The sequence below is a fragment of the Rhipicephalus microplus genome, unplaced genomic scaffold (assembly GCF_043290135.1).
Source record: "Rhipicephalus microplus isolate Deutch F79 unplaced genomic scaffold, USDA_Rmic scaffold_37, whole genome shotgun sequence".
Taxonomy (NCBI): domain Eukaryota; kingdom Metazoa; phylum Arthropoda; class Arachnida; order Ixodida; family Ixodidae; genus Rhipicephalus; species Rhipicephalus microplus.
Window position 1 is genome coordinate 4,086,255 of NW_027464610.1, and position 13,746 is coordinate 4,100,000.

Here is a 13,746-nt window from a genome sequence, read left to right on the forward strand (position 1 = left end):
AGTGAGATGCTGTGTTTTCCACCATTACAAGTCGGGAACTGCGATATCTAATGTGAAAGCGCATGAAACCGTCGTAATCGTGTAGAAAACATTGTAAAATTGCGAGTAAAACGTTTTCTAACGATAGAAGTGCGAAGGTTAGGTTAGGTTAGGTTAGTTTAAGCTAGGTAGCGTCGTGAAACTACCAAAAACGACGTCATCTAACGAGATAGTGTTGTTTTATAGCGAGTAATAAACTGCGATAGGTGAAATGTTGTGAAAGCACACAAAACGGCATGAACAAGCCAAATACTGCGTGTTCTACCGTTACAAGTGCGAAACTGCTATATTGTGATATTCTCGTTAAAGCGCATGCAAGCATCGTGAAATCTTAAAGAACAATGTCATATAGCGAGATACAGCGTTCTGTACTGCAATAAGTTGGTGAAAAACTGTGAGGTTATGCAAATATCCTAATTGTGAACAAAACAGTGTAATAGAGCGTTTTTTAATACAAGTGCGAATGTTAGGTTAGGTTAAGATATGAACCGTCGTAAAACCGCATTAATCAATGTCACTTAGTGAGATGCAGTGTTTTTCACCATTACAAGTCGGGAACTGCGATATCTAATGTGAAAGCGCTTGCAAACGTCGTTAGGTTAGGTTAGGTTAGGTTAGGTTAGGTTAGGTTACGTTAGGTTTGGTTAGGTTAGGTTAGGTTAGGTTAGGTTAGATTAGGTTTGGTTGGGTTGAGTTGGGTTAGGATAGGTTAGGTTAGGTTAGGTTGGGTTAGGTTAGGTTAGGTTAGGTTAGGTTAGGTTAGGTAAGGATAATTTGGTTAGGTTAGGTAAGGTTAGGTTAGGTTAGGTGAGGTTGGGTTGGGTGTTGTTGGGTTGGGCTGGGTTGGGTTAGGTTGGGTTAGGTTAGGTTAATGTGAAAGCACTTGTTAATGTGAAAGCACTTGCAGGTTAGGTTACGTTAGGTTAGGTTAGGTTAGGTTACGTTAGGTTATGTTAGGATAGGTTAGGTTACGTTAGGTTAGGTTAGGTCAGGTAAGGTTAGGTTACGTTAGAATAGGTTAGGTTAGGTTACGTTAGGTTAGGTTAAGTTAGGTTAGGTTAGGTTTGGTTCGGTTAGGTTAGGTTAGCTTAGGTTAGGTTAGGTTGGGTTGGGTTGGGTTAGGTTGGGTTAGGTTAGGTTAGGTCAGGTTAGGTTGGGTTAGGTTAGTTTAGGTTAGGTTAGGTTAGGTTAAGTTGGGTTGGGTTAGGTTAGGTTAGATTAGGTAAGGTAAGGTTAGGTTAGGTTAGGTTAGGTTAAGGTATGAACCGTCGTAAAACCGCAATAAACAATGTCACTTAGTGAGATGCAGTGTTTTTCACCTTTACAAGTTGGGAACTGTGATATCTAATGTGAAAGCGCTTGAAACCGTCGTAATGTTGTAGAAAGCAATGTAAAGTAGCGAGTAAAACGTTTTCTAACGATATAAGTGCGAAGGTTATGTTAGGTTGAGTTATGTTAGTTTATGCTAGGTAGCGTCGTGAAACCACCAAAAACGACGTCGTCTAACGAGATAGTGTTGTTTTATTGCGAGTACGAAACTGCGATAGGTAAAATGTTGTGAAAGCACACAAAACGGCATGAACAAGCCAAATACTGCGTGTTGTACCGTTACAAGTGCGAAACTGCTATGTTGTGACATTCTCGGTAAAGCGCATGCAAGTATCGTGAAACCTTAAAGAACGATGTCATTTAGCGAGATACAGCGTTCTGTACTGTAATAAGTTGGTGAGAAACTGTGAGGTCAAGCAAATATCGTAATTGTGAACGAAACAGTGTAATTGAGCGTCTTTAAATACAAGTGCGAATGTTAGGTTAGGTTGACATATCAACCGTCGTAAAACCGCATTAAACAATGTCACTTAGTGAGATGTAGTGTTTTTCAACATTACAAGTCGGGAACTACGATATCTAATGTGAAAGCGCATGAAACCGTCGTAATCTTGTAGAAAACATTGTAAAGTGGCGAGTAAAACGTTTTCTAACGATAGAAGTGCGACGGTTAGGTTAGGTTAGGTTAGTTTAAGCTAGGTAGCGTCGTGAAACTACCAAAAACGACGTCATCTAACGAGATAGTGTTGTTTTATAGCGAGTATTAAACTGCGATAGGTGAAATGTTGTGAAAGCACACAAAACGGCATGAACAAGCCAAATACTGCGTGTTCTACCGTTACAAGTGCGAAACTGCTATATTGTGATATTCTCGTTAAAGCGCATGCAAGCATCGTGAAACCTTAAAGAACAATGTCATTTAGCGAGATACAGCGTTCTGTACTGCAATAAGTTGGTGAAAAACTGTGACGTTATGCAAATATCCTAATTGTGAACGAAACAGTGTAATAGAGCGTTTTTTAATACAAGTGCGAATGTTAGGTTAGGTTAAGATATGAACCGTCGTAAAACCGCATTAATCAATGTCACTTAGTGAGATGCAGTGTTTTTCACCATTACAAGTCGGGAACTGCGATATCTAATGTGAAAGCGCTCGCAAACGTCGTTAGGTTAGGTTAGGTTAGGTTAGGTTAGGTTACGTTAGGTTAGGTTAGGTTATGTTTGGTTAGGTTAGGTTAGGTTAGGTTAGGTTAGGGTATGTTAGGTAAGGTTTGGTTAGGTTAGGTTAGGTTAGGTTGGTTTAGGTAAGGTTAGGTTAGGTTAAGATATGAACCGCGCTAAAACCGCATTAAACAATGTCACTTAGTGAGATGCTGTGTTTTTCACCATTACAAGTCGGGAACTGCGATATCTAATGTGAAAGCGCATGAAACCGTCGTAATCTTGTAGAAAACATTGTAAAGTAGCGAATAAAACGTTTTCTAACGATAGAAGTGCGAAGGTTCGGTTAGTTTGAGTTATGTTAGTTTAGGCTAGGTAGCGTCGTGAAACCACCAAAAACGACGTCATCTAACGATATAGTGTTGTTTTAATGCGAGTACGAAACTGCGACAGGTAAAATGTTGTGAAAGCACTCAAAACGGCATGAACAAGCCAAATACTGCGTGTTGTACCGTTACAAGTGCGAAATTGCTATGTTGTGACATTCTCGGTAAAGCGCATGCAAGTATCGTGAAACCTTAAAGAACGATGTCATTTAGCGAGATACAGCGTTCTGTACTGTAATAAATTGGTGAGAAACTGTGAGGTCAAGCAAATATCGTAATTGTGAACGAAACAGTGTAATTGAGCGTCTTTAGATACAAGTGCGAATGTTTGGTTAGGTTGACATATCAACCGTCGTAAAACCGCATTAAACAATGTCACTTAGTGAGATGTAGTGTTTTTCAACATTACAAGTCGGGAACTACGATATCTAATGTGAAAGCGCATGACACCGTCGTAATCTTGTAGAAAACATTGTAAAGTGGCGAGTAAAACGTTTTCTAACGATAGAAGTGCGAAGGTTAGGTTAGGTTAGGTTAGGTTAGTTTAAGCTAGGTAGCGTCGTGAAACTACCAAAAACGACGTCATCTAACGAGATAGTGTTGTTTTATAGCGAGTATTAAACTGCGATAGGTGAAATGTTGTGAAAGCACACAAAACGGCATGAACAAGCCAAATACTGCGTGTTCTACCGTTACAAGTGCGAAACTGCTATATTGTGATATTCTCGTTAAAGCGCATGCAAGCATCGTGAAACCTTAAAGAACAATGTCATTTAGCGAGATACAGCGTTCTGTACTGCAATAAGTTGGTGAAAAACTGTGAGGTTATGCAAATATCGTAATTGTGAACGAAACAGTGTAATAGAGCGTTTTTCAATACAAGTACGAATGTTAGGTTAGGTTAAGATATGAACCGTCGTAAAACCGCATTAAACAATGTCAATTAGTGAGATGCAGTGTTTTTCACCATTACAAGTTGGGAACTGCGATATCTAATGTGAAAGCGCTTGCAAACGTCGTTAGGTTAGGTTAGGTTAGGTTACGTTAGGTTAGGTTTGGTTAGGTTAGGTTAGGTTAGGTTATGTTAGGTTAGGTTGGGTTAGGTTAGGTTAGGTTACGTTAGGTTAAGGTATGAACCGTCGTAAAACCGCAATAAACAATGTCACTTAGTGAGATGCAGTGTTTTTCACCTTTACAAGTTGGGAACTGCGATATCTAATGTGAAAGCGCTTGAAACCGTCGTAATGTTGTAGAAAGCAATGTAAAGTAGCGAGTAAAACGTTTTCTAACGATATAAGTGCGAAGGTTATGTTAGGTTGAGTTATGTTAGTTTAAGCTAGGTAGCGTCGTGAAACCACCAAAAACGACGTCATCTAACGAGATAGTGTTGTTTTATTGCGAGTACGAAACTGCGATAGGTAAAATGTTGTGAAAGCACACAAAACGGCATGAACAAGCCAAATACTGCGTGTTGTACCGTTACAAGTGCGAAAGTGCTATGTTGTGACATTCTCGGTAAAGCGCATGCAAGTATCGTGAAACCTTAAAGAACGATGTCATTTAGCGAGATACAGCGTTCTGTACTGTAATAAGTTGGTGAGAAACTGTGAGGTCAAGCAAATATCGTAATTGTGAACGAAACAGTGTAATTGAGCGTCTTTAGATACAAGTGCGAATGTTAGGTTAGGTTGACATATCAACCGTCGTAAAACCGCATTAAACAATGTCACTTAGTGAGATGTAGTGTTTTTCAACATTACAAGTCGGGAACTACGATATCTAATGTGAAAGTGCATGAAACCGTCGTAATCTTGTAGAAAACATTATAAAGTGGCGAGTAAAACGTTTTCTAACGACAGAAGTGCGAAGGTTAGGTTAGGTTAGGTTAGTTAAGCTAGGCAGCGTCGTGAAACTACCAAAAACGACGTCATCTAACGAGATAGTGTTTTTTTATAGCGAGTATTATACTGCGAGAGGTGAAATGTTGTGAAAGCACACAAAACGGCATGAACAAGCCAAATTGTGCGTGTTCTACCGTTACAAGTGCGAAACTGCTATATTGTGATATTCTCGTTAAATCGCATGCAAGCATCGTGAAACCTTAAAGAACAATGTCATTTAGCGAGATACAGCGTTCTGTACTGCAATAAGTTGGTGAAAAACTGTGAGGTTATGCAAATATCGTAATTGTGAACAAAACAGTGTAATAGAGCGTTTTTAGATACAAGTGCGAATGTTAGGTTAGGTTAAGATATGAACCGTCGTAAAACCGCATTAAACAATGTCAATTACTGAGATGCAGTGTTTTTCACCATTAAAAGTGGGGAACTGCGATATTTAATGTGAAAGCGCTTGCAACCGTCGTTAGGTTAGGTTAGGTTAGGTTAGGTTAGGTTAGGTTAGGTTAGGTTTGGTTAGGTTAGGTTAGGTTAGGTTAGATTAGGTTAGGTTGGGTTGAGTTGGGTTAGGTTAGGTTAGGTTAGGTTAGGTTGGGTTAGGTTAGGTTAGGTTAGGTTAGGTTACGTTAGGTTAGGTTACGTTAGGGTAGGTTAGGTCAGGTTACGTTAGGTTAGGTTAGGTAAGGATAATTTGGTTAGGTTAGGTAAGGTTAGGTTAGGTTAGGTTAGGTTGGGTTGGGTGTTGTTGGGTTGGGTTGGGTTGGGTTAGGTTGGGTTAGGTTAGGTTAGGTTACGTTAGGTTAGGTTAGGTTAGGTTACGTTAGGTCATGTTAGGTTAGGTTAGGTTACGTTAGGTTAGGTTAGGTCAGGTAAGGTTAGGTTACGTTAGAATAGGTTAGGTTAGGTTACGTTAGGTTAGGTTAAGTTAGGTTAGGTTAGGTTTGGTTAGGTTAGGTTAGGTTAGCTTAGGTTAGGTTAGGTTGGGATGGGTTGGGTTAGGTTGGGTTAGGTTAGGTTAGGTTAGGTTAGGTTGGGTTAGGTTAGTTTAGGTAAGGTTAGGTTAGGTTAGGTTAAGTTGGGTTGGGTTAGGTTAGGTTAGGTTAGGTAAGGTTAGGTTAGGTTAGGTTAGGTTAAGGTATGAACCGTCGTAAAACCGCCTTAAACAATGTCACTTAGTGAGATGCAGTGTTTTCACCATTACAAGTCGGGAACTGCGATATCTAATGTGAAAGCGCTTGCAAACGTCGTTAGGTTAGGTTAGGTTAGGTTAGGTTAGGTTAGGTTTGGTTAGGTTAGGTTAGGTTAGGTTAGGGTATGTTAGGTAAGGTTTGGTTAGGTTAGGTTAGGTTAGGTTGGGTTAGGTAAGGTTAGGTTAGGTTAAGATATGAACCGCGCTAAAACCGCATTAAACAATGTCACTTAGTGAGATGCTGTGTTTTCCACCATTACAAGTCGGGAACTGCAATATCTAATGTGAAAGCGCATGAAACCGTCGTAATCTTGTAGAAAACATTGTAAAGTAGCGAATAAAACGTTTTCTAACCATAGAAGTGCGAAGGTTCGGTTAGTTTGAGCTAGGTAGCGTCGTGAAACCACCAAAAACGATGTCATCTAACGAGATAGTGTTGTTTTATTGCGAGTACGAAACTGCGATAGGTGAAATATTGGGAAAGCACACAAAATGGCATGAACTAGCCAGATACTGCGTCTTGTGCCGTTACAAGTGCGAAACTGCTTTATTGTGATATTCTCGTTAAAGCGCATGCAAGTATCGTGAAACCTTAAAGAACGATGTCATCTAGCGAGATACAGCGTTCTGTACTGTAATAAGTTGGTGAGAAACTGTGAGGTCAAGCAAATATCGTAATTGTGAACGAAACAGTGTAATTGAGCGTATTTAGATACAAGTGCGAATGTTAGGTTAGGTTGAGATATCAACCGTCGTAAAACCGCATTAAACAATGTCACTTAGTGAGATGTAGTGTTTTTCAACATTACAAGTCGGGAACTACGATATCTAATGTGAAAGCGCATGAAACCGTAGTAATCTTGTAGAAAACATTGTAAAATTGCGAGTAAAACGTTTTCTAACGATAGAAGTGCGAAGGTTAGGTTAGGTTAGGTTAGTTTAAGCTAGGTAGCGTCGTGAAACTACCAAAAACGACGTCATCTAACGAGATAGTGTTGTTTTATTGCGAGTATTAAACTGCGATAGGTGAAATGTTGTGAATGCACACAAAACGGCATGAACAAGCCAAATACTGCGTGTTCTACCGTTACAAGTGCGAAACTGCTATATTGTGATATTCTCGTTAAAGCGCATGCAAGCATCGTGAAACCTTAAAGAACAATGTCATTTAGCGAGATACAGCGTTCTGTACTGCAATAAGTTGGTGAAAAACTGTGATGTTATGCAAATATCGTAATTGTGAACGAAACAGTGTAATAGAGCGTTTTTCAATACAAGTACGAATGTTAGGTTAGGTTAAGATATGAACCGTCGTAAAACCGCATTAAACAATGTCACTTAGTGAGATGCAGTGTTTTTCACCATTACAAGTTGGGAACTGCGATATCTAATGTGAAAGCGCTTGCAAACGTCGTTAGGTTAGGTTAGGTTAGGTTAGGTTACGTTAGGTTAGGTTTGGTTAGGTTAGGTTAGGTTAGGTTATGTTAGGTTAGGTTGGGTTAGGTTAGGTTAGGTTAGGTTAGGTTACGTTAGGTTAGGTTACGTTAGGTTAGGTTAGGTTAGGTTACGTTAGGTAAGGTTAGGTTAGGTAAGGATAATTTGGTTAGGTTAGGTAAGGTTAGGTTAGGTTAGGTTAGGTTGGGTTGGGCGTTGTTGGGTTGGGTTGGGTTGGGTTAGGTTGGGTTAGGTTAGGTTAGGTTACGTTAGGTTAGGTTAGGTTAGGTTACGTTAGGTTATGTTAGGTTAGGTTAGGTTACGTTAGGTTAGGTTAGGTCAGGTAAGGTTAGGTTACGTTAGAATAGGTTAGGTTAGGTTACGTTAGGTTAGGTTAAGTTAGGTTAGGTTAGGTTTGGTTAGGTTAGGTTAGGTTAGCTTAGGTTAGGTTAGGTTGGGATGGGTTGGGTTAGGTTGGGTTAGGTTAGGTTAGGTTAGGTTAGGTTGGGTTAGGTTAGTTTAGGTTAGGTTAGGTTAAGTTGGGTTGGGTTAGGTTAGGTTAGGTTAGGTAAGGTTAGGTTAGGTTAGGTTAGGTTAAGGTATGAACCGTCGTAAAACCGCATTAAACAATGTCACTTAGTGAGATGCAGTGTTTTCACCATTACAAGTCGGGAACTGCGATATCTAATGTGAAAGCGCTTGCAAACGTCGTTAGGTTAGGTTAGGTTAGGTTAGGTTAGGTTAGGTTAGGGTATGTTAGGTAAGGTTTGGTTAGGTTAGGTTAGGTTAGGTTGGGTTAGGTAAGGTTAGGTTAGGTTAAGATATGAACCGCGCTAAAACCGCATTAAACAATGTCACTTAGTGAGATGCTGTGTTTTCCACCATTACAAGTCGGGAACTGCGATATCTAATGTGAAAGCGCATGAAACCGTCGTAATCGTGTAGAAAACATTGTAAAATTGCGAGTAAAACGTTTTCTAACGATAGAAGTGCGAAGGTTAGGTTAGGTTAGTTTAAGCTAGGTAGCGTCGTGAAACTACCAAAAACGACGTCATCTAACGAGATAGTGTTGTTTTATAGCGAGTAATAAACTGCGATAGGTGAAATGTTGTGAAAGCACACAAAACGGCATGAACAAGCCAAATACTGCGTGTTCTACCGTTACAAGTGCGAAACTGCTATATTGTGATATTCTCGTTAAAGCGCATGCAAGCATCGTGAAATCTTAAAGAACAATGTCATTTAGCGAGATACAGCGTTCTGTACTGCAATAAGTTGGTGAAAAACTGTGAGGTTATGCAAATATCCTAATTGTGAACGAAACAGTGTAATAGAGCGTTTTTTAATACAAGTGCGAATGTTAGGTTAGGTTAAGATATGAACCGTCGTAAAACCGCATTAATCAATGTCACTTAGTGAGATGCAGTGTTTTTCACCATTACAAGTCGGGAACTGCGATATCTAATGTGAAAGCGCTTGCAAACGTCGTTAGGTTAGGTTAGGTTAGGTTAGGTTAGGTTAGGTTACGTTAGGTTTGGTTAGGTTAGGTTAGGTTAGGTTAGGTTAGATTAGGTTTGGTTGGGTTGAGTTGGGTTAGGATAGGTTAGGTTAGGTTAGGTTGGGTTAGGTTAGGTTAGGTTAGGTTACGTTAGGTTAGGTTACGTTAGGTTAGGTTAGGTTAGGTTAGGTTACGTTAGGTTAGGTTAGGTTAGGTAAGGATAATTTGGTTAGGTTAGGTAAGGTTAGGTTAGGTTAGGTTAGGTTGGGTTGGGTGTTGTTGGGTTGGGCTGGGTTGGGTTAGGTTGGGTTAGGTTAGGTTAATGTGAAAGCACTTGTTAATGTGAAAGCACTTGCAGGTTAGGTTACGTTAGGTTAGGTTAAGTTAGGTTAGGTTAGGTTTGGTTCGGTTAGGTTAGGTTAGCTTAGGTTAGGTTAGGTTGGGTTGGGTTGGGTTAGGTTGGGTTAGGTTAGGTTAGGTCAGGTTAGGTTGGGTTAGGTTAGTTTAGGTTAGGTTAGGTTAGGTTAAGTTGGGTTGGGTTAGGTTAGGTTAGATTAGGTAAGGTAAGGTTAGGTTAGGTTAGGTTAGGTTAAGGTATGAACCGTCGTAAAACCGCAATAAACAATGTCACTTAGTGAGATGCAGTGTTTTTCACCTTTACAAGTTGGGAACTGTGATATCTAATGGGAAAGCGCTTGAAACCGTCGTAATGTTGTAGAAAGCAATGTAAAGTAGCGAGTAAAACGTTTTCTAACGATAGAAGTGCGAAGGTCATGTTAGATTGAGTTATGTTAGTTTAAGCTAGGTAGCGTCGTGAAACTACCAAAAACAACGTCATCTAACGAGATAGTGTTGTTTTATTGCGAGTACGAAACTGCGATAGGTGAAATGTTGTGAAAGCACACGAAACGGCATGAACAAGCCAAATACTGCGTGTTGTACCGTTACAAGTGCGAAACTGCTATGTTGTGATATTCTCGTTAAAGCGCATGCAAGCATCGTGAAACCTTAAAGAACGTTGTCATTTAGCGAGATACAGCGTTCTGTACTGCAATAAGTTGGTGAAAAACTGTGAGGTTATGCAAATATCCTAATTGTGAACGAAACAGTGTAATAGAGCGTTTTTTAATACAAGTGCGAATGTTAGGTTAGGTTAAGATATGAACCGTCGTAAAACCGCATTAAACAATGTCACTTAGTGAGATGCAGTGTTTTTCACCATTACAAGTTGGGAACTGCGATATCTAATGTGAAAGCACTTGCAAACGTCGTTAGGTTAGGTTAGGTTAGGTTAGGTTACGTTAGGTTAGGTTTGGTTAGGTTAGGTTAGGTTAGGTTAGGTTATGTTAGGTTAGGTTGGGTTAGGTTAGGTTAGGTTACGTTAGGTTAAGGTATGAACCGTCGTAAAACCGCAATAAACAATGTCACTTAGTGAGATGCACTGTTTTTCACCTTTACAAGTTGGGAACTGCGATATCTAATGTGAAAGCGCTTGAAACCGTCGTAATGTTGTAGAAAGCAATGTAAAGTAGCGAGTAAAACGTTTTCTAACGATATAAGTGCGAAGGTTATGTTAGGTTGAGTTATGTTAGTTTATGCTAGGTAGCGTCGTGAAACCACCAAAAACGACGTCGAATAACGAGATAGTGTTGTTTTATTGCGAGTACGAAACTGCGATAGGTAAAATGTTGTGAAAGCACACAAAACGGCATGAACAAGCCAAATACTGCGTGTTGTACCGTTACAAGTGCGAAACTGCTATGTTGTGACATTCTCGGTAAAGCGCATGCAAGTATCGTGAAACCTTAAAGAACGATGTCATTTAGCGAGATACAGCGTTCTGTACTGTAATAAGTTGGTGAGAAACTGTGAGGTCAAGCAAATATCGTAATTGTGAACGAAACAGTGTAATTGAGCGTCTTTAGATACAAGTGCGAATGTTAGGTTAGGTTGACATATCAACCGTCGTAAAACCGCATTAAACAATGTCACTTAGTGAGATGTAGTGTTTTTCAACATTACAAGTCGGGAACTACGATATCTAATGTGAAAGCGCATGAAACCGTCGTAATCTTGTAGAAAACATTGTAAAGTGGCGAGTAAAACGTTTTCTAACGATAGAAGTGCGACGGTTAGGTTAGGTTAGGTTAGTTTAAGCTAGGTAGCGTCGTGAAACTACCATAAACGACGTCATCTAACGAGATAGTGTTGTTTTATAGCGAGTATTAAACTGCGATAGGTGAAATGTTGTGAAAGCACACAAAACGGCATGAACAAGCCAAATACTGCGTGTTCTACCGTTACAAGTGCGAAACTGCTATATTGTGATATTCTCGTTAAAGCGCATGCAAGCATCGTGAAACCTTAAAGAACAATGTCATTTAGCGAGATACAGCGTTCTGTACTGCAATAAGTTGGTGAAAAACTGTGAGGTTATGCAAATATCGTAATTGTGAACGAAACAGTGTAATAGAGCGTTTTTCAATACAAGTACGAATGTTAGGTTAGGTTAAGATATGAACCGTCGTAAAACCGCATTAAACAATGTCACTTAGTGAGATGCAGTGTTTTTCACCATTACAAGTTGGGAACTGCGATATCTAATGTGAAAGCGCTTGCAAACGTCGTTAGGTTAGGTTAGGTTAGGTTACGTTAGGTTAGGTTTGGTTAGGTTAGGTTAGGTTAGGTTATGTTAGGTTAGGTTGGGTTAGGTTAGGTTAGGTTACGTTAGGTTAAGGTATGAACCGTCGTAAAACCGCAATAAACAATGTCACTTAGTGAGATGCAGTGTTTTTCACCTTTACAAGTTGGGAACTGCGATATCTAATGTGAAAGCGCTTGAAACCGTCGTAATGTTGTAGAAAGCAATGTAAAGTAGCGAGTAAAACGTTTTCTAACGATATAAGTGCGAAGGTTATGTTAGGTTGAGTTATGTTAGTTTAAGCTAGGTAGCGTCGTGAAACCACCAAAAACGACGTCATCTAACGAGATAGTGTTGTTTTATTGCGAGTACGAAACTGCGATAGGTAAAATGTTGTGAAAGCACACAAAACGGCATGAACAAGCCAAATACTGCGTGTTGTACCGTTACAAGTGCGAAAGTGCTATGTTGTGACATTCTCGGTAAAGCGCATGCAAGTATCGTGAAACCTTAAAGAACGATGTCATTTAGCGAGATACAGCGTTCTGTACTGTAATAAGTTGGTGAGAAACTGTGAGGTCAAGCAAATATCGTAATTGTGAACGAAACAGTGTAATTGAGCGTCTTTAGATACAAGTGCGAATGTTAGGTTAGGTTGACATATCAACCGTCGTAAAACCGCATTAAACAATGTCACTTAGTGAGATGTAGTGTTTTTCAACATTACAAGTCGGGAACTACGATATCTAATGTGAAAGTGCATGAAACCGTCGTAATCTTGTAGAAAACATTATAAAGTGGCGAGTAAAACGTTTTCTAACGACAGAAGTGCGAAGGTTAGGTTAGGTTAGGTTAGTTAAGCTAGGCAGCGTCGTGAAACTACCAAAAACGACGTCATCTAACGAGATAGTGTTGTTTTATAGCGAGTATTAAACTGCGAGAGGTGAAATGTTGTGAAAGCACACAAAACGGCATGAACAAGCCAAATTGTGCGTGTTCTACCGTTACAAGTGCGAAACTGCTATATTGTGATATTCTCGTTAAATCGCATGCAAGCATCGTGAAACCTTAAAGAACAATGTCATTTAGCGAGATACAGCGTTCTGTACTGCAATAAGTTGGTGAAAAACTGTGAGGTTATGCAAATATCGTAATTGTGAACAAAACAGTGTAATAGAGCGTTTTTAGATACAAGTGCGAATGTTAGGTTAGGTTAAGATATGAACCGTCGTAAAACCGCATTAAACAATGTCAATTACTGAGATGCAGTGTTTTTCACCATTAAAAGTGGGGAACTGCGATATTTAATGTGAAAGCGCTTGCAACCGTCGTTAGGTTAGGTTAGGTTAGGTTAGGTTAGGTTAGGTTAGGTTTGGTTAGGTTAGGTTAGGTTAGGTTAGATTAGGTTAGGTTGGGTTGAGTTGGGTTAGGTTAGGTTAGGTTAGGTTAGGTTGGGTTAGGTTAGGTTAGGTTAGGTTACGTTAGGTTAGGTTACGTTAGGGTAGGTTAGGTCAGGCTACGTTAGGTTAGGTTAGGTAAGGATAATTTGGTTAGGTTAGGTAAGGTTAGGTTAGGTTAGGTTAGGTTGGGTTGGGTGTTGTTGGGTTGGGTTGGGTTGGGTTAGGTTGGGTTAGGTTAGGTTAGGTTACGTTAGGTTAGGTTAGGTTAGGTTACGTTAGGTTATGTTAGGTTAGGTTAGGTTACGTTAGGTTAGGTTAGGTCAGGTAAGGTTAGGTTACGTTAGAATAGGTTAGGTTAGGTTACGTTAGGTTAGGTTAAGTTAGGTTAGGTTAGGTTTGGTTAGGTTAGGTTAGGTTAGCTTAGGTTAGGTTAGGTTGGGATGGGTTGGGTTAGGTTGGGTTAGGTTAGGTTAGGTTAGGTTAGGTTGGGTTAGGTTAGTTTAGGTAAGGTTAGGTTAGGTTAGGTTAAGTTGGGTTGGGTTAGGTTAGGTTAGGTTAGGTAAGGTTAGGTTAGGTTAGGTTAGGTTAAGGTATGAACCGTCGTAAAACCGCCTTAAACAATGTCCCTTAGTGAGATGCAGTGTTTTCACCATTACAAGTCGGGAACTGCGATATCTAATGTGAAAGCGCTTGCAAACGTCGTTAGGTTAGGTTAGGTTAGGTTAGGTTAGGTTAGGTTTGGTTAGGTTAGGTTAGGTTAGGTTAGGGTAT